Consider the following 19,347-nt stretch of genomic DNA (forward strand, 5'->3'; position numbering starts at 1 on the left):
AAAAACTGCATTGAAATATTGTTTTTCATCTTTGGAAGTAAACTTTTACCCACAAAAAAAAAAAAAAAAAAGAGGGGGGGGGGATTTAAATTTTTTTAACGGATCAACATAAAAAAAAATGTTTTCAAATGAAATAGTTTTGATTTAGTTATTAAAACTATTTTTGATCTTATGAATGAGTAAATAAAAGAATGATTGAATAATTGCATAAATAATGAACGAATAAATTAATAGATAATAAAACAATAAAAGAATAAATAAATTAACGAGAGAATAAAATAGTGAATGAATAAGAAAACAAGTGCATGAATGAATAAATAAGTGAATTATTAAATGAAGGAATGTAAATGAATTAATTGGTAAATGAATACTTACATAAGTAATTTAGTAAATAACTGCATAAAAAAGCAACGTGAACTATTTCATTTAATCCCGCAAGCACTTAACAAATAGTACAAAACATTTAAAATAAACATAAGCTTAATATTAAATAAATTAATCCAGCACTGAATATTAGCTTTTCTCAAAAATGTTATCTACAAGATCTTTCTCACTTTATAATAACAAAATTAATTTATGATTCACAACAAGATATTACAATATGAATATCAATCTTCGAAAATTGCTTGTAATATCATATGCTTTGATCTTCAGTGACAATTTTTTCCTGACTGGAAAAAACTACATGTGTTACTACATAGTTAAAACCTTACTAGCTAGGTGGCGCTAAAAACAGTAAATATTTCACCATTTCACTTTGTCCCAGATTCCCCTACCTACGAATGTTTGAATACAAATCCTTCAATTAAAGTTAATATTTAAGCTGTCTTGATTCTTTTGCAGGGATGCCCATCCCCCCCCCGCAAGTTCAATGGCGCAAATCCCCCTCCCCCCAAACCAAGATTTTTCTCAACCCTCTTTCCTTTTTTTATTTTTTAGCTCTCTTTTTTAGTTTATTGTTTTTTTAATGTTATTTATTTATTTATTTATTTATTATTAGTTACTATGAAAATAATTATAATTTTATTAAAAAGTTCTGTGCTACGCCAATAACACACACACACAAACTTAAATGAAATAAAATATAAAAAGAATGAAGTAAAATAAAATAGATAATTTAAATTAAAAATAAATCAATAAACTTGCGCCATAATCCCCCTCTGTGGGCACCCCTGAATTTTAGTCAGTGGTGTAACCATGGGGATAGGGGGTCAGAACCCCCCTCCCCCCATGAGCCCCAAAAAAATCATTTTTCAGTCGAACCTGAAGGGTTTTGTTTTTGAGCTAAAACATTTTTATTTAATATAATAGCTGTTATGACGGTAAAAAGCTTATGTCTTCCTGTTTTGCGCAACATTTTGTCTCTTGGAGACAGGGCTTTCTTTCTTATGACGGCAGTATTGATCAAGGTATTTTCGAAGAAGAAATTCGTTTATATATATATATATATATATATATATATATATATATATATTATATATATATATATATATATATATATATATATATATATATATATATATATATATATATATATATATATGTGTGTGTGTGTGTGTGTGTGTGTGTGTGTCTGTGTAAACTTGAGGGCATGACTTTACTTTAAACTTCAGAAAAAATTAATCCCCCCCCCCAAGGATTTTTTTCTTTCTACGCTACTGATTTTAGGACAAAACTTAAATTGCTCGAAACTGAATTAGGATTACATTCGCCACTCTCATTCTAATCACGACAAGTATTAGTGCCCATAGTTTACTCTGACCATCTCTGATTAGTTAATTAGTAGTACTGCTGAGGGCAATACATCAATGCGCAATGTACCAGACAGCCCGGTATCTGGTATATTGCATGTGGTTCTGCCTTGTCCCTGGCTTAGGGGCAGTAGCTTACTGGTACAATAGATCAATGTTTAAATGAGGGCAAAAATCCCTTCCCCCCAAAAGGGGGGGGGGAGCGATGCTAGCAGTTAAATTAATATTTTCAGCACCCTTCATGCTCAAATGAAGTTCTTTTATTTCTTTTCTTTATCCAATTTTAATATTAAAAATAATCTTAATGTAGCATTAATACGTAAAAATAGTTTTATGGAAGATTTAAGAACAGACGCGAACAAATTTTTTATAGCGTCTGAACTTTTTATTGAAACTAACTAAGATTTGAAAAAAAAAAAGAAATCTAAACTATGTACACAACTGCAGAGTTACTCAATGCGTAAATTTAGAAAAATGAATAAAAAATGTACTCGTGTCTTATAATAGAGTAATAAGGGCATTTATTTAATCATAAAAATATAGTTAAAAAAAAAACATGAAAGCACATTTATCACTATATTTCTGTTAAATGAAAGTTTTCTAAAGAACAAAATAGTTTAGGAATGTCTTTGCAGCAAGTTATAAGAACAAATACAATTATTAGCCAAAACATTTGGTTTTAAAACCAAAAAGTAGATGAATATTTTAGTTAGTAGTTTATATTTTAATTAAAAGTAGATGAAGTGAAAGTAACATAAATCCATAAATTTACTTTTTGTAATATTAAGGGCACCCTTTCAATAACTTTTTTTTGTGTGTGTTTCGCCTCTAAGAAAAGTTACTACGTAGACTAGAGAGGATCATAATAGTCAAATTTTAACGCCACTATTAAACACAACTCAGTCAGAAACTGCGCAAAGTTATATTAACGTTGTGTGGAGAACTGTATTTCTTCTTGCACTTGCAGTTAAAAACATTTCAAAAATTAGCTTTTGTTATTCCCATTAAAGGAAAAAAAAAAAAAGAAAAAAACATTTAGGTGAGCATAACTGTTATTTCTTTACTTTTTTGCACTTCATATCCCTGTCACAAATAAAATGAAGTTACATAAGTGTAGTGCGGAAACCATGTACTGGGTTATCAGAAAATGAGTATACATTTGAAAAATTAATAATACACGGAATAATGTGAGTAGATGGGTAAAAATTGACATACATGCTTGAAATGACATGGGGTTTTATTGTAATTACGAAAATAAATAAATAAATACATAAATAAAACTATGCGCAGGTTTTTTTATACAGGATGGCGCTCCACCCCATACTACAAGACGTCTGAAAGACCTCTTACGCGCATCGTTTGGTGATGATTGCGTGATGAGCCGCCACTTTCGTCATGCTTGTCATGCTTGACCTCAGGTCCCCAGTTCTCACTCTGAGTGTGATTATTGGCTCTGGAGATAAAGGCTCTGGTTGCTAAAAGATGATATCCAACGCCAATATGTCAACATAACTTCTTTTTTCGTGGTTACAATCAAACTCCATTTAAGCATGCGTGTTAATTTTTACCTAGCTACATACATAATTCCGTGTAATATGATTTTTTAAATGCATACTCATTTTCCGATAACTGGGTATTTCCTCTCGGATTTAGAATCAACTCAATTACAAAAATTCAGTCGCATCTACAGTCAATGCCATTACAAAAATTCAAGGTTTTTTTTCTTCCAGTTAACACTTTAGCTGGTTTGTCAGTTAAAAGTAACTGATACTGAACTTTCCGATCAAGATGGTCAGTCACTACTGTCAGTCATTGATGACTGACAGTATAAAATACGATATAAAACTAAAAAAATCCATCGTTGGTCATTTCAGGATTGTCTCATTTTTTAAAACCTTCAAAGATTATATTGAAACAGTTTGAACAATTAAGAAAAAACAAAGAAAAGGTTTAATATGACTCTGTTAAGTTGAGGCTTGACCTTGACAATGTTTCCGTTCAGGTCGGTCAGTTACTGAAGGTGACTGACTTCAAACTTTCCGTCCAACCCACGGGTTTCATCATTGACTGATAGTATAAAATGCGATATAAAAAACAAAATCCATCGTTGGCAATTTTAAGATCGTATCATAAATGTACTCAAATATTACTTATTAAAAACTTCAATGGATTATGCAGAAATATTTTAAACAATTACAAAAAAAGTTATAATTTAGCTCTGTCAAGTTCAGACCTGACCTTGACAATGTTTTTTCATTTGTGGGAGTTTAGTGGAAAAAGGAACGTGTTGTTAGCAAGTTTTTGAGTTGGAATACCTTCGCAAAAGTACTGAGAAAGTCACTCAACTCCACTCAGCGCCCTATAACCCCCCCCCCCAAATGTAAATATGGCCAAGATGAAGCTTCAACTTATCAAAGTCACACTATATCTTTCAACACCTTTGCACTGCGCGCGCGGCCTGATTGGGATTTCTTTACAAATGGGTGTGGCAGCTAACATGTTTAAAAATTCACTGTGTGGGCGATCACGACTATCAAATTTTAACTTAAATGCTCAACCCGTCTCGATCAGAAACAATAAGAAGTTATATAAGTGGTGTAATAAATATTTTTTTTGTTTTGTTTTGTTTTTCCACTTGTGAAAAAAAAATTTACTACGTGCACAATCATAACTACTACTGAATCTTAATTTTACTGCACAACACATCTCTATCAGAGACATTATAAAGTTGTACCGGAGTAATGTATTGGAAATATAGTTTATTCTGTTTACTCTCTCAATCGTTTACCAAATCACTTACGTATTCATTTATTAATTAATTCATTTGTATTTCTTCATTTAGAAATTCGCTTATTTCTTCATTCATTCATCAATTTTCTTAGACATTCACTCTTTTACTCACTCATTTCTTTTTCGTCACCTATTAATTAATTAATTTATTTAATTATTCATTTATAGTTTCACAGTATCGTTTCGTTTATTCATTCAATCATTTATTCACTGATTCATTTGATCGAAAATATTTTTTTTTTGTAATCGAAGAGAAAATATTTCATTTAAAAAAGATCATCACTTTGCCCCATAAAAAAAGTGAAAGATTTCCACTTTTTTTTGAAGGCTCAAATTTACCGCCAAAAATAACAAATCCTATTTCAATGCAAGTTTTATGATAATAAAACTTGCATTGAATTTTCGAACAAATTTCCAATTTGTTCATTTTAAAAAAGCTCAGTTATCTTAACTATTTCACTTTGCCTCACATTCTCCTACTCTTCTCCTCTGCTATCTTCCATTTCATCATTAGAAAGTTAGTATTTTATGGTATTGATCACTATTTTGCCGTGCTCTGTAGAGAATCGTACCTACACCTCCCCCCCCCCTAACGGAATTACTGTACGGAGGTGGTTTTTCGTTACATAACTTACCTATACATAATGTTTTATGATCGATTGTGCATAGGAAATGTTTTTAAAAATTTCTTAAAAGAGGCATCTGAATCAAATATATGGACGCGTAAAATTTTAAAATTCAGTATCTCACTTTGAGCTCTGCTGCAGATCCGACTTTCGTGCTTAGCACGGCATTATTGTGGTCCTAAGTGAGTCTTAAAGGTCCTAAGTGAATTTTCTTTCGACTCTGCAGGCCAAGTAATCAGGGCTGCAGAGTCGAAAGAAAATTCGCCGACTCCGACTCCTGGATTTTGAAACGTCCGACTCCGACTCTAACTCCGACTATGGCTTTTTTATTATTTATTTATTTTTTTTTTCCAAATCCACCTTCGTCATGGGAAGGGGGAAACCCCTAAACAGAGATTGAAAGATTTCTTTTATGAAATACATTCTTCTTTTAGAATTTTTTTCTTTTTATGAAATTCATTCCTTTTACTATTTTATAACTGAGATCGAGGTAAAAAATATATCACTATTTTTGTTTAGAAGTGATTAATTAGGAAATGTTAAGTAACAAAACTGTTTGCTGACAGTTGCTATCACTTAAATCAAGTTAAAAAATAAGCAAACTAGGAGACGGCGTAGGTAGCTGTTACAGAAAGCTCGACAAACAATCAAGCCAACTGGTTGCCAGGCCACAATGACAAGCATTTTCTTATTAGTAGCATGCAATCAAATTAATAGGTAGTCAGTTTTTTTAATGCAAGGAGAATAAGTGAAAATTAAAGAAATAAAAAAAACCCGGAGTCAGAGTCGGCATGTTTTCGAACGACTCCGACTCCTTTACCCCAAAATAAGTCCGACTCCGACTCTACAGCCCTGGTTTTAATATACCGTGGAACCTCGATTTTATGTGTTCATCAAATTGCTTATAAAAAACGCACTATGCGGGAAAACGTAAAATCGGAAGCAGAGTAAAAATTTAAGCACATGTTTCAAAAGTCCCCTTTCCCAGTGGACGATATTTGTAGACTTTAACTGCTTTTTTATATTACATACAATTTCATTTATAGTACGTTCTGTACAAGCAAGTTGTCTCGTTGATTTGCATTTGCAAATAAAAATAGTTTAAGAGTTTTTTTTTTTTTTGCTTTGACGATGAAGGTAATGAGACGGAACAGAAAAAATGCCAGAACAGCTTCAAACAGCTAAAAAACAAATTTACATCGAAAAAAAGATCCCGAAATTTGTTTTTGTGTGATTCTTGTGTAGAGAAAATGGTTTTGATCTGTTTTCAGAAAAACGTATTAGGCAGATCTTCCGAAACAGAGCAACGTAAAAGCAGGAATCCTTTGACATTAACAAAGTAGTAATTTTCACGGACTAACAGAAAATGACGTCGGAAGTGGGACAACGTATTAAACGAACAATATCGGGGTTCCACAATATCAATCCTCTCAACAATGAATTTAATTCCTCTAAAAATGCCAAGGAGTATTTTCACGTCTTAAAAAGGAAAACAAAAATCTAGTTGTATCTCTGCAGTCTATTTGAAGAACTATATCGTCCATCCAAATCTATCAGGTGCATATCTGCAGCACCATGCCAATCCAATGTCAAATCAATAACAATGGATTTAAATGACTACCTATCGCTGGGATCTCTGTGAGTCATGGTCCTCCAAAAACCGCCGAAAAGTCGCATCTTGTCCTGGCACGTGCAGCCACCATACTTTCGGTACGGGGTAGCGCGTGCCCCTGCACGTGGCTCCATGCCCTGGAGCAATTTACCGATGACACGTCAGTTCGTCCAGTTTCTATCGTTTCACATAATTAAACCTTTTTGGATCAATAGAGATGGGAATTTGGGAAAAGCAAACTCGAAATCTGTTTGTCTGAGCTGAAGTGTTGTTGGAGTACGGGTTTGTTGATGGAAAGAGCGAAGCACTCCATGTTTGATTTCTTACATCATTTCCAGTAGCGGATTTTGGGGGGGGGGGCAGGGAGCCCGGCCCCCCCCAAAAGGATAAAGTAATTTAACTATATCATTTATTGCTTTTAATTCTCAATTACTTTTTTACAGTTGTTTAGAGAGAACACAAAACACACACAGCACAGCATATTTCGAATAAAAGTATTTTTGTTTGCTTAAGAAGTAAAACTGGAGTCAGAGGCCAGAGCTGCAGAACACATTTAACACACTGATTTCGAATTCAAGGGAACCAAATATCGCTAACCATGATATTAATGGAAACGGCATGTAGTATCAAAATATCACCTCAACTGTATCATGGCTTAAATTCGCAAAGAAATAGTTTATGAATAATTCAATAAAACTTAAGTGTTTTGAAGCTATGGTTTTCTTAATTACATTTTATTTCTTAAAAATCAATTTTTAAAAACTCAAATGAGGTATGCGTTAATAAAATAACCTCTTGTTATAATCATTATGACAATTTTCCTAATTAAACCGTTCATTTTATATAGCACCTCGGTGATATTATAATGAGTTTAGTATTTAATTCGCATGAGTAGGGAGATAAGGCCGGTTCTGCCCCAAGAGGCGGCTCTGCGGCTCATAGCCGCCTCCCACTCCCCCTCTGACCTTGGGGATGACCTTGGGCTGCCCCTCCACTTCCTCCGACCTTGGGGTTGACCTTGGGTTGCGCCTCGAACTTGAAGAAGGTTACGGGGGTTTTTCGCGCGTTTTTAGATATTTTCCCGCGTTTTTGGACTTTGTCGTTTTTCTAGTCATAGAAGACTAGGAGGTTTTTCACTTTTTGAATGGCAACGTCAAAGTTTTGGTTGTTATGACAACCAGAGTTTTTTAGTTTTCAGTTGGCAACACTTGTTGCTATGTTTTAACTTATGCGGTGTTTAACGTTCATGGCGCCATCTATTGAGAGGTTGATTTTTTTATTTCCGGACTTTTGAATATTTCTGCGAATTTAATTATTTTTATTTTTACAGAATGTGGCGGCCGGGATCGAACACCCAAACTTTGAGTTAGCAAAAACGTATGCTAACCACTATGCTATATTTTTCATTACTCTTTCAGTCTTAATGTGAATCTGTACCATGACAACGAATATTACTATTAAATTAATTTTAAAACCATCAGTTAATTTACTCTTTAGTACTAATCATGGCATATCATTAACTGAATTTCAGCTCATAATTGAAACTATCATCATCATTATTATTATTATTATTTTTCATAATTACAATGTTTTCACTTAAGTAAAGATTTATTTAAATACAACCCATTCGAGATTTTAGATTTATTTCAATGCTTTGTGGACATGAAATATATTTTAAACTTTGATTTTCTTTTTCATGCATTTCAAACTTTATCCTTTTTATTTTTTCTAACTTGTTAAATTTTCTTAACTAATTTCTTTTTTCTTTGTCAAATTTACAAATAATTTTTCTAACTTGTAAAAATTTCGAAGAAATAATTTTCTTAACTAATTTTTTTTTTTTTGACTTTCATACAACAAAATATTTTTTCTTATTTGTTAAATTTTCTAAGAAATAATAAACTTAAATATTCTTTCATACATTTTGAACTTTAACGTTTTTTTCCTGTCATTTAGCACTTTGATTTTTTTCACTATTTTAGCGTTTTTCAATTATTTTCAGTCTTTAACTATTTTCTTAGCTTTTAGTCTTTAACTAATTTCAAGCATTTCAGACTTAGATTATTTTTTCGTGATTTCGATTTTTTTAGTATATTTTAGAGTTTGATCATTTTCTCGCTTGTTTTTACTTTATCGTTTTTTTCCGATATTTTTAAACTTAGAAATTTTTCACAAGTAGTGACTGGAATCGAACCTTCAAATTTTTCGAAACATTATCATGTCTACAATTTTTGCAATCATGTCAAACTTGCAATCAATTTACTCTTAGTAGTAATTAACACTTATCATTAACAAATTTTTACGGATTTTAAAAAATCAACTTAATTAATTTTTTCCAGTAAGCAAATTTCGCACTCAAGTTACATTTCATCACTGCATATACGTTTCAAGAGTTTCATTGAATTTATCACATTCCATTTAATTAACTCTAATAATTACTTTTTCATTAATACTTAACTTAATCATTTTATCATACATTTATTCCAGTTACAAAATTATGCTTAAAAGTTATTTATTTTTCTTAGCACAAGAGATTTTAACATGTTCCTACTAAAATGCTTTTCACTCCAGTTTGAGTTTACTAAAATAGCAACTCATTTACGATTTAGATTCATTTAATCGTCTTTGATTCTTTTTCATTGTTAATATTTTAAATTATCACATACGTTATTATTTTTATACATTTATCCATTTAATTTTCGAAAATCTACAATCAATTTACTTTTCGTATTAATTAACACTTATCACTATCAAATATTTTCATGAATTTTAAAAATCAACTTATTTAATTTTTTCCAGTAAGCAAATTTCGCACTCAAGTAACATTTCATCACTTTGTATGCTTTTCAAGAGTTTCATTTAATTTATCACATTTTATTTAATCAACTCTATTAATTATTTTTGATTAGTATTTAACTTAGTCATTTTATTGCATAGTGTTTTACTTTATTATTATTATTTTTTTTTTTCATGCAAGCACTCTTGTTAGAATAAAACAAAATTTTCAACCTTCATGAATTAGAATCACTTTGGCTATTTCATTTTCCCAATAATATTTTACTTTAACAACTAATTTCTTTAACAAAATCGATATCATTTATTTTAGTCTTTATCCTTTTCGAACGATACATTCAAATGGACAGCTATACGTCAAATTAAGAAACTTAATCTAAATTTTGACAAATTAAGTTATAGCTAAATACTGACTAAAATTAAGTACAAAAGACTAACCTTTTTGAGGTGAAATCCCTCAAGTACCAGCTATCGCGAAGTTATTTAAAAACAGTGAATGAAATTGTAATAAGTGGATTGTTAATTATAACTCAATCTCACAAAATTACAATTACACGCATGTTTTATTTGAAATCACTGCATACGGCTGGCTGCCCATCGTCGATTTGCAGTATGCATGCCGTGATATCGCAAATCAACTCGGCTGTTGAAAAAACTACCGTAATGCTACAGCACTTCGGATCGTCCACACACACATCGAGACGAATTGAGAAAATGACTTTATCAATATTGCTATCTACCCCTTTACCGATAACAGATAACAAACCCCACGTGCTAGTATTATTCACCACCTGGCCTACGTCTTTCAAGTGATGTCACTGTTTCTGACCAAATAAAATTAGTTCACGTTTCTCAAATATCAAGCACATAGATCGGCAATAGCCTGATGTCTGGTTTTCCAAACAAAATTTTAGATTTTAATTCGTAGTTTCGAATTAATTTCTTTTTCATTTCAAACTTATAAAAAAAAAAAATTTCCAGCTTGTAAGAATATTTCTTTCAAAAACAGATTTTTGATTCAAAACAGTATTTTTTCAAACTTGTAATATTTTTCTACTTAGAAAATGAAATCAAAAATTTTTGTTTTCTTTAATCATATAAAATGTTTTTTAAGAAATAATTTCTCAAACTTGTAATATTTTTCCACTAATTAAAAAAAAAATCAATTTTTTTTTTCAATCATATAAAAAATAAATTTTTATTCTTACAACAATAAATTTTTCCGCAAAAATATTTTTTTTCAAATCAAAATAATAATAATAATAATATTTTTGTAACATATTGTTTTTTTTTTCCTTTCAATCTTTTTTTTTTTTCCAAAAATTTTCAAACTTACAAAATTAAATTTTTTCAACTGAATCTTCAAACGAAATGATTTAATTAAATTTAAAACTCAATATCACTTTACTCTTAGTATTAATAACCAATAGCACTTAACCATTTACTCTTTGCACTCTAAGTATTAATTAACACACACGCATTACAAATAATAATAATAATGTTTAAGATACTTACAAATCATCCACTCAAGCTTTCAAATATCCATCTAGCATGTTATTGTTCATTCGTGTGAGGGAACTTGTAATAAAACTTTACTTATCAACCGAAATTATAAGCGAAAATATCGCTTTTTTTTTTTTTAGCACTTAATATAATCCTACAATTAACAAATTGGTTTTAACTTTGAATTTAAGAAAAATAAAAACTATTACACACTTAGTAACATATCTATCGATGTATATTATTTCATGACAAATCACAAATAGGTGAGGATCTTTTATCGATCATGTGACCAACTAAGTTAAGAAAGAGCGTTCTTATCTCATATGAGAATTTATAAGTCTTTAATATTTCTCTTTAATGTAAGTGTATTGATACGTACGAGTTTGTGTATGTGAATATAACTGTGTATTGTTTTCAAACCATTGTCATGTTTAAGCTTTACGGTTCTAATTTTGACTTTCCACTTAGCATTATTTGAAGTCCTTCGCATGCATTAAACTATAGAAATATTACAAAAATTATATTTTCATTCAGTCTTAATTACAAAACCATACAATAAGATGAAGACAACACCGATAGTATAAAGATTACTTACAATAAAGTGCATATAAAAAATATATGTAAGAGTGATTTCAAAGTATAATCCATCAACCATATTCAACAACTCAATCAAAACACAAGTCTCTTTTAAAATGATAAACACAATTTATTCACACACACAGTAAAAGACAATTAAAAAAACTTTCATCCTTAAGTAAAACTCTTCAAAACTTTCAAGCGTATTTTTAACATCGATTGCATCAAATAAATCAGACACATGACATTTTTAACATGGACTATCAACATTCAAAGTAACGAAGTCACGAGTCAAGTTTTCCCAATTAACATTAAAAAGAACCCGTTCGAAAAAAGTGTCGAACTTTCGACCCCTTGTTAATGATTCACATTCATGCACTCTCATGTAAAAAATGAATCCATTTTTACAATCCACACATTCTTTTTTAGAAAGGTAGTTTATGTTGCATATGAGCTCATCAAATAGTCACTTACGTAGAGAATCAGCCAGTTTACGAACTTCTTGCGATGTATATGTGCTGATTTTATCACATCGACAATCACAGGGATATTTTTTCTCAATTTCCGAAAGGATGTACTCTTTTAGAGTATAAGTCATAAGTTTGTCTTTGACACTACGTGAGATACAAGGGGACGCGTAGCACAATTTGTCAATCTAGCTTTCCAAAAGTAGAACTCTATCAGGCATCAACTGGAACACTTCTCGTTTCAGTTTGAACAATCTTTGCACACTAACACAGATGTTACCATTCGCACTCGACTCTCCTTTTTTATAACAAAAGCGAAATCACGGTCTTCGATTAATTTTTGATTTATATTTTTACGTAGGCTTGAAATAAGTGATCTCCACACATCTGGTTCTAAGGAAATACCATCCATAGTTGGTCGAAAAATACCATCTTTCCCACACGTATATCTTCTAATATGCACGCGTGTACGTTTCCGAAAAGTATTCACCTAAAGTGAAAATACAATCACCCAAGTGTATCATATCATCAGGCTGTGGAGAAGCCTCAATGTTCATTTTCATGTTCGTTGCATCCCATCTGTTCATCTTCGGGCTTCAAAGTTTCAGAATGATTTTCACCAGCGTTAGTCATTCTTAACTCTCATAGGATTAGGAGTCACAATACTAAAACAACTTCCTGTGAACTTAAAAAATAAATCAAACTAGGTTTTAACACTAGCTGGTGAAGAAAAATCCTAAGTACATAGAATAAAATTTCACGATCTCTTTCAAAGCTCAGAATCACCCTGAAAATGATTCTCCAAACATCCACTATAAACCAATAAATATCCACTTTAACCAATGAGAAGTGTACATAAATCTCTTGCTACTGACGTCATAGAATATCACATGAACTTTTGAGCAGAATTGTGTTGTTTTACACAGTATTCAGATTTTTAGAAAATGCCAACACTTTGACTTCCAAATTCATCCTGACCTACTACGAGTAATTTTAAGATGGTAGCAGGTTTTCACATCACACCGAATGTCGATGACGGTTTCGCATCTCATGCAAATTGACATGATCAATTACACGTGATTGATCATGTCATGCGTGAGATGCGAAACCGTCATCGGCATTCGGTGTGATGTGAAAACCTGCTACCATCTTAAAATTACTCGTAGTAGGTCAGGATGAATTTGGAAGTCAAAGTGTTGGCATTTTCTAAAAATCTGAATACTGTGTAAAACAACACAATTCTGCTCAAAAGTTCATGTGATATTCTATGACGTCAGTAGCAAGAGATTTATGTACACTTCTCATTGGTTAAAGTGGATATTCATTGGTTTATAGTGGATGTTTGGAGAATCATTTTCAGGGTGATTCTGAGCTTTGAAAGAGATCGTGAAATTTTATTCTATGTACTTAGGATTTTTCTTCACCAGCTAGTGTTAAAACCTAGTTTGATTTATTTTTTAAGTTCACAGGAAGTTGTTTTAGTATTGTGACTCCTAATCCTATGAGAGTTAAGAATGACTAACGCTGGTGAAAATCATTCTGAAACTTTGAAGCCCGAAGATGAACAGATGGGATGCAACGAACATGAAAATGAACATTGAGGCTTCTCCACAGCCTGATGATATGATACACTTGGGTGATTGTATTTTCACTTTAGGTGAATACTTTTCGGAAACGTACACGCGTGCATATTAGAAGATATACGTGTGGGAAAGATGGTATTTTTCGACCAACTATGGATGGTATTTCCTTAGAACCAGATGTGTGGAGATCACTTATTTCAAGCCTACGTAAAAATATAAATCAAAAATTAATCGAAGACCGTGATTTCGCTTTTGTTATAAAAAAGGAGAGTCGAGTGCGAATGGTAACATCTGTGTTAGTGTGCAAAGATTGTTCAAACTGAAACGAGAAGTGTTCCAGTTGATGCCTGATAGAGTTCTACTTTTGGAAAGCTAGATTGACAAATTGTGCTACGCGTCCCCTTGTATCTCACGTAGTGTCAAAGACAAACTTATGACTTATACTCTAAAAGAGTACATCCTTTCGGAAATTGAGAAAAAATATCCCTGTGATTGTCGATGTGATAAAATCAGCACATATACATCGCAAGAAGTTCGTAAACTGGCTGATTCTCTACGTAAGTGACTATTTGATGAGCTCATATGCAACATAAACTACCTTTCTAAAAAAGAATGTGTGGATTGTAAAAATGGATTCATTTTTTACATGAGAGTGCATGAATGTGAATCATTAACAAGGGGTCGAAAGTTCGACACTTTTTTCGAACGGGTTCTTTTTAATGTTAATTGGGAAAACTTGACTCGTGACTTCGTTACTTTGAATGTTGATAGTCCATGTTAAAAATGTCATGTGTCTGATTTATTTGATGCAATCGATGTTAAAAATACGCTTGAAAGTTTTGAAGAGTTTTACTTAAGGATGAAAGTTTTTTTAATTGTCTTTTACTGTGTGTGTGAATAAATTGTGTTTATCATTTTAAAAGAGACTTGTGTTTTGATTGAGTTGTTGAATATGGTTGATGGATTATACTTTGAAATCACTCTTACATATATTTTTTATATGCACTTTATTGTAAGTAATCTTTATACTATCGGTGTTGTCTTCATCTTATTGTATGGTTTTGTAATTAAGACTGAATGAAAATATAATTTTTGTAATATTTCTATAGTTTAATGCATGCGAAGGACTTCAAATAATGCTAAGTGGAAAGTCAAAATTAGAACCGTAAAGCTTAAACATGACAATGGTTTGAAAACAATACACAGTTATATTCACATACACAAACTCGTACGTATCAATACACTTACATTAAAGAGAAATATTAAAGACTTATAAATTCTCATATGAGATAAGAACGCTCTTTCTTAACTTAGTTGGTCACATGATCGATAAAAGATCCTCACCTATTTGTGATTTGTCATGAAATAATATACATCGATAGATATGTTACTAAGTGTGTAATAGTTTTTATTTTTCTTAAATTCAAAGTTAAAACCAATTTGTTAATTGTAGGATTATATTAAGTGCTAAAAAAAAAATGCGATATTTTCGCTTATAATTTCGGTTGATAAGTAAAGTTTTATTACAAGTTCCCTCACACGAATGAACAATAACATGCTAGATGGATATTTGAAAGCTTGAGTGGATGATTTGTAAGTATCTTAAACATTATTATTATTATTTGTAATGCGTGTGTGTTAATTAATACTTAGAGTGCAAAGAGTAAATGGTTAAGTGCTATTGGTTATTAATACTAAGAGTAAAGTGATATTGAGTTTTAAATTTAATTAAATCATTTCGTTTGAAGATTCAGTTGAAAAAATTTAATTTTGTAAGTTTGAAAATTTTTGGAAAAAAAAAAAAGATTGAAAGGAAAAAAAAAACAATATGTTACAAAAATATTATTATTATTATTATTTTGATTTGAAAAAAAATATTTTTGCGGAAAAATTTATTGTTGTAAGAATAAAAATTTATTTTTTATATGATTGAAAAAAAAAATTGATTTTTTTTTTAATTAGTGGAAAAATATTACAAGTTTGAGAAATTATTTCTTAAAAAACATTTTATATGATTAAAGAAAACAAAAATTTTTGATTTCATTTTCTAAGTAGAAAAATATTACAAGTTTGAAAAAATACTGTTTTGAATCAAAAATCTGTTTTTGAAAGAAATATTCTTACAAGCTGGAAATTTTTTTTTTTTATAAGTTTGAAATGAAAAAGAAATTAATTCGAAACTACGAATTAAAATCTAAAATTTTGTTTGGAAAACCAGACATCAGGCTATTGCCGATCTATGTGCTTGATATTTGAGAAACGTGAACTAATTTTATTTGGTCAGAAACAGTGACATCACTTGAAAGACGTAGGCCAGGTGGTGAATAATACTAGCACGTGGGGTTTGTTATCTGTTATCGGTAAAGGGGTAGATAGCAATATTGATAAAGTCATTTTCTCAATTCGTCTCGATGTGTGTGTGGACGATCCGAAGTGCTGTAGCATTACGGTAGTTTTTTCAACAGCCGAGTTGATTTGCGATATCACGGCATGCATACTGCAAATCGACGATGGGCAGCCAGCCGTATGCAGTGATTTCAAATAAAACATGCGTGTAATTGTAATTTTGTGAGATTGAGTTATAATTAACAATCCACTTATTACAATTTCATTCACTGTTTTTAAATAACTTCGCGATAGCTGGTACTTGAGGGATTTCACCTCAAAAAGGTTAGTCTTTTGTACTTAATTTTAGTCAGTATTTAGCTATAACTTAATTTGTCAAAATTTAGATTAAGTTTCTTAATTTGACGTATAGCTGTCCATTTGAATGTATCGTTCGAAAAGGATAAAGACTAAAATAAATGATATCGATTTTGTTAAAGAAATTAGTTGTTAAAGTAAAATATTATTGGGAAAATGAAATAGCCAAAGTGATTCTAATTCATGAAGGTTGAAAATTTTGTTTTATTCTAACAAGAGTGCTTGCATGAAAAAAAAAAATAATAATAATAAAGTAAAACACTATGCAATAAAATGACTAAGTTAAATACTAATCAAAAATAATTAATAGAGTTGATTAAATAAAATGTGATAAATTAAATGAAACTCTTGAAAAGCATATAAAGTGATGAAATGTTACTTGAGTGCGAAATTTGCTTACTGGAAAAAATTAAATAAGTTGATTTTTAAAATCCATGAAAATTTCTTAATGATAAGTGTTTATTAATGCTAAGAGTAAATTGATGCCAAGTTTTGAAATTAATTTCAGTAGAAGTTATTTTTCGGTAAGTCTATTTTTAAAATTTGTTGACATGAAGTTTTGATACTTGACTTATAATTTTAACTTTTCTCGGGTTCTTCATTGATGTTTAACTTTTTTATGTGATGTGTTTTATTTTAGCGTAGGTAAAAATAATTAAATAAAAGTGAAATTTATAAATTGTAATGAAAATTCTGTTAATGAAATTAGTTGGTTGTAAAGTAATATTTTGGAAAAGCTGTAATGAATGATAAATAGTAAAACGCAGTAAGTAAAATAGTAAAGTATGGTAAAGTAAAATAAAATAGTCAGAGGGGATTTAATTCATGAAAGTTGAAAATTTTGTTTTATTCCATCAAGAGTGTTTGCATGAAAAATAAATAAAGGAAAATATGATTAACTTAAATAACGATGATAAAAAATAATTATTAGAGTTAATTAAATGAAATGCGATAAATTAAATGAAACTCTTGAAAAGCATATGTAGTGATGAAATGTAACTTGAGTGGGAAATTTATCTACTGAAAAAATTACATAAGATGATTTTTAAATTCTATGAAAATTTGTTAATGTTATGCAGTAATTAATACGAAGAGTAAATTGATTGTAGATTTTGGAAAATTAAATGGATAAATGTATAAAAATAATAACGTATGTGATAATGTAAAATAATAATAATGAAAAAGAATCAAAGACGATTAAATGAATCTAAATCGTAAATGAGTTGCTATTTTAGTAAACTCAAACTGGAGTGAAAAGCATTTTAGTAGGAACATGTTAAAATCTCTTGTGCTAAGAAAAATAAATAACTTTTAAGCATAATTTTGTAACTGGAATAAATGTATGATAAAATGATTAAGTTAAGTATTAATGAAAAAGTAATTATTAGAGTTAATTAAATGGAATGTGATAAATTCAATGAAACTCTTGAAACGTATATGCAGTGATGAAATGTAACTTGAGTGCGAAATTTGCTTACTGGAAAAAATTAATTAAGTTGATTTTTTAAAATCCGTAAAAATTTGTTAATGATAAGTGTTAATTACTACTAAGAGTAAATTGATTGCAAGTTTGACATGATTGCAAAAATTGTAGACATGATAATGTTTCGAAAAATTTGAAGGTTCGATTCCAGTCACTACTTGTGAAAAATTTCTAAGTTTAAAAATATCGGAAAAAAACGATAAAGTAAAAACAAGCGAGAAAATGATCAAACTCTAAAATATACTAAAAAAATCGAAATCACGAAAAAATAATCTAAGTCTGAAATGCTTGAAATTAGTTAAAGACTAAAAAGCTAAGAAAATAGTTAAAGACTGAAAATAATTGAAAAACGCTAAAATAGTGAAAAAAAATCAAAGTGCTAAATGACAGGAAAAAAACGTTAAAGTTCAAAATGTATGAAAGAATATTTAAGTTTATTATTTCTTAGAAAATTTAACAAATAAGAAAAAATATTTTGTTGTATGAAAGTCAAAAAAAAAAAAATTAGTTAAGAAAATTATTTCTTCGAAATTTTTACAAGTTAGAAAAATTATTTGTAAATTTGACAAAGAAAAAAGAAATTAGTTAAGAAAATTTAACAAGTTAGAAAAAATAAAAAGGATAAAGTTTGAAATGCATGAAAAAGAAAATCAAAGTTTAAAATATATTTCATGTCCACAAAGCATTGAAATAAATCTAAAATCTCGAATGGGTTGTATTTAAATAAATCTTTACTTAAGTGAAAACATTGTAATTATGAAAAATAATAATAATAATAATGATGATGATAGTTTCAATTATGAGCTGAAATTCAGTTAATGATATGCCATGATTAGTACTAAAGAGTAAATTAACTGATGGTTTTAAAATTAATTTAATTGTAATATTCGTTGTCATGGTACAGATTCACATTAAGACTGAAAGAGTAATGAAAAATATAGCATAGTGGTTAGCATACGTTTTTGCTAACTCAAAGTTTGGGTGTTCGATTCCCGACCGCCACATTCTGTAAAAATAAAAATAATTAAATTCGCAGAAATATTCAAAAGTCCGGAAATAAAAAAATCAACCTCTCAATAGATGGCGCCATGAACGTTAAACACCGCATAAGTTAAAACATAGCAACAAGTGTTGCCAACTGAAAACTAAAAAACTCTGGTTGTCATAACAACCAAAACTTTGACGTTGCCATTCAAAAAGTGAAAAACCTCCTAGTCTTCTATGACTAGAAAAACGACAAAGTCCAAAAACGCGGGAAAATATCTAAAAACGCGCGAAAAACCCCCGTAACCTTCTTCAAGTTCGAGGCGCAACCCAAGGTCAACCCCAAGGTCGGAGGAAGTGGAGGGGCAGCCCAAGGTCATCCCCAAGGTCAGAGGGGGAGTGGGAGGCGGCTATGAGCCGCAGAGCCGCCTCTTGGGGCAGAACCGGCCTTATCTCCCTACTCAGGTTTATCATCA

General features: G+C 30.4%; 1 protein-coding gene across 1 annotated transcript in view; it reads left to right on the plus strand.

Moving 5' to 3' along the window:
* The window catches only part of LOC129222977 (neurexin-1-like), a 251,493-nt gene that overhangs the window by 203,120 nt on the left and 29,026 nt on the right, over positions 1-19,347 (plus strand). The window lies entirely within an intron of this gene.

This window comes from Uloborus diversus, chromosome 5 (assembly GCF_026930045.1).
Source record: "Uloborus diversus isolate 005 chromosome 5, Udiv.v.3.1, whole genome shotgun sequence".
NCBI lineage: Eukaryota > Metazoa > Arthropoda > Arachnida > Araneae > Uloboridae > Uloborus > Uloborus diversus.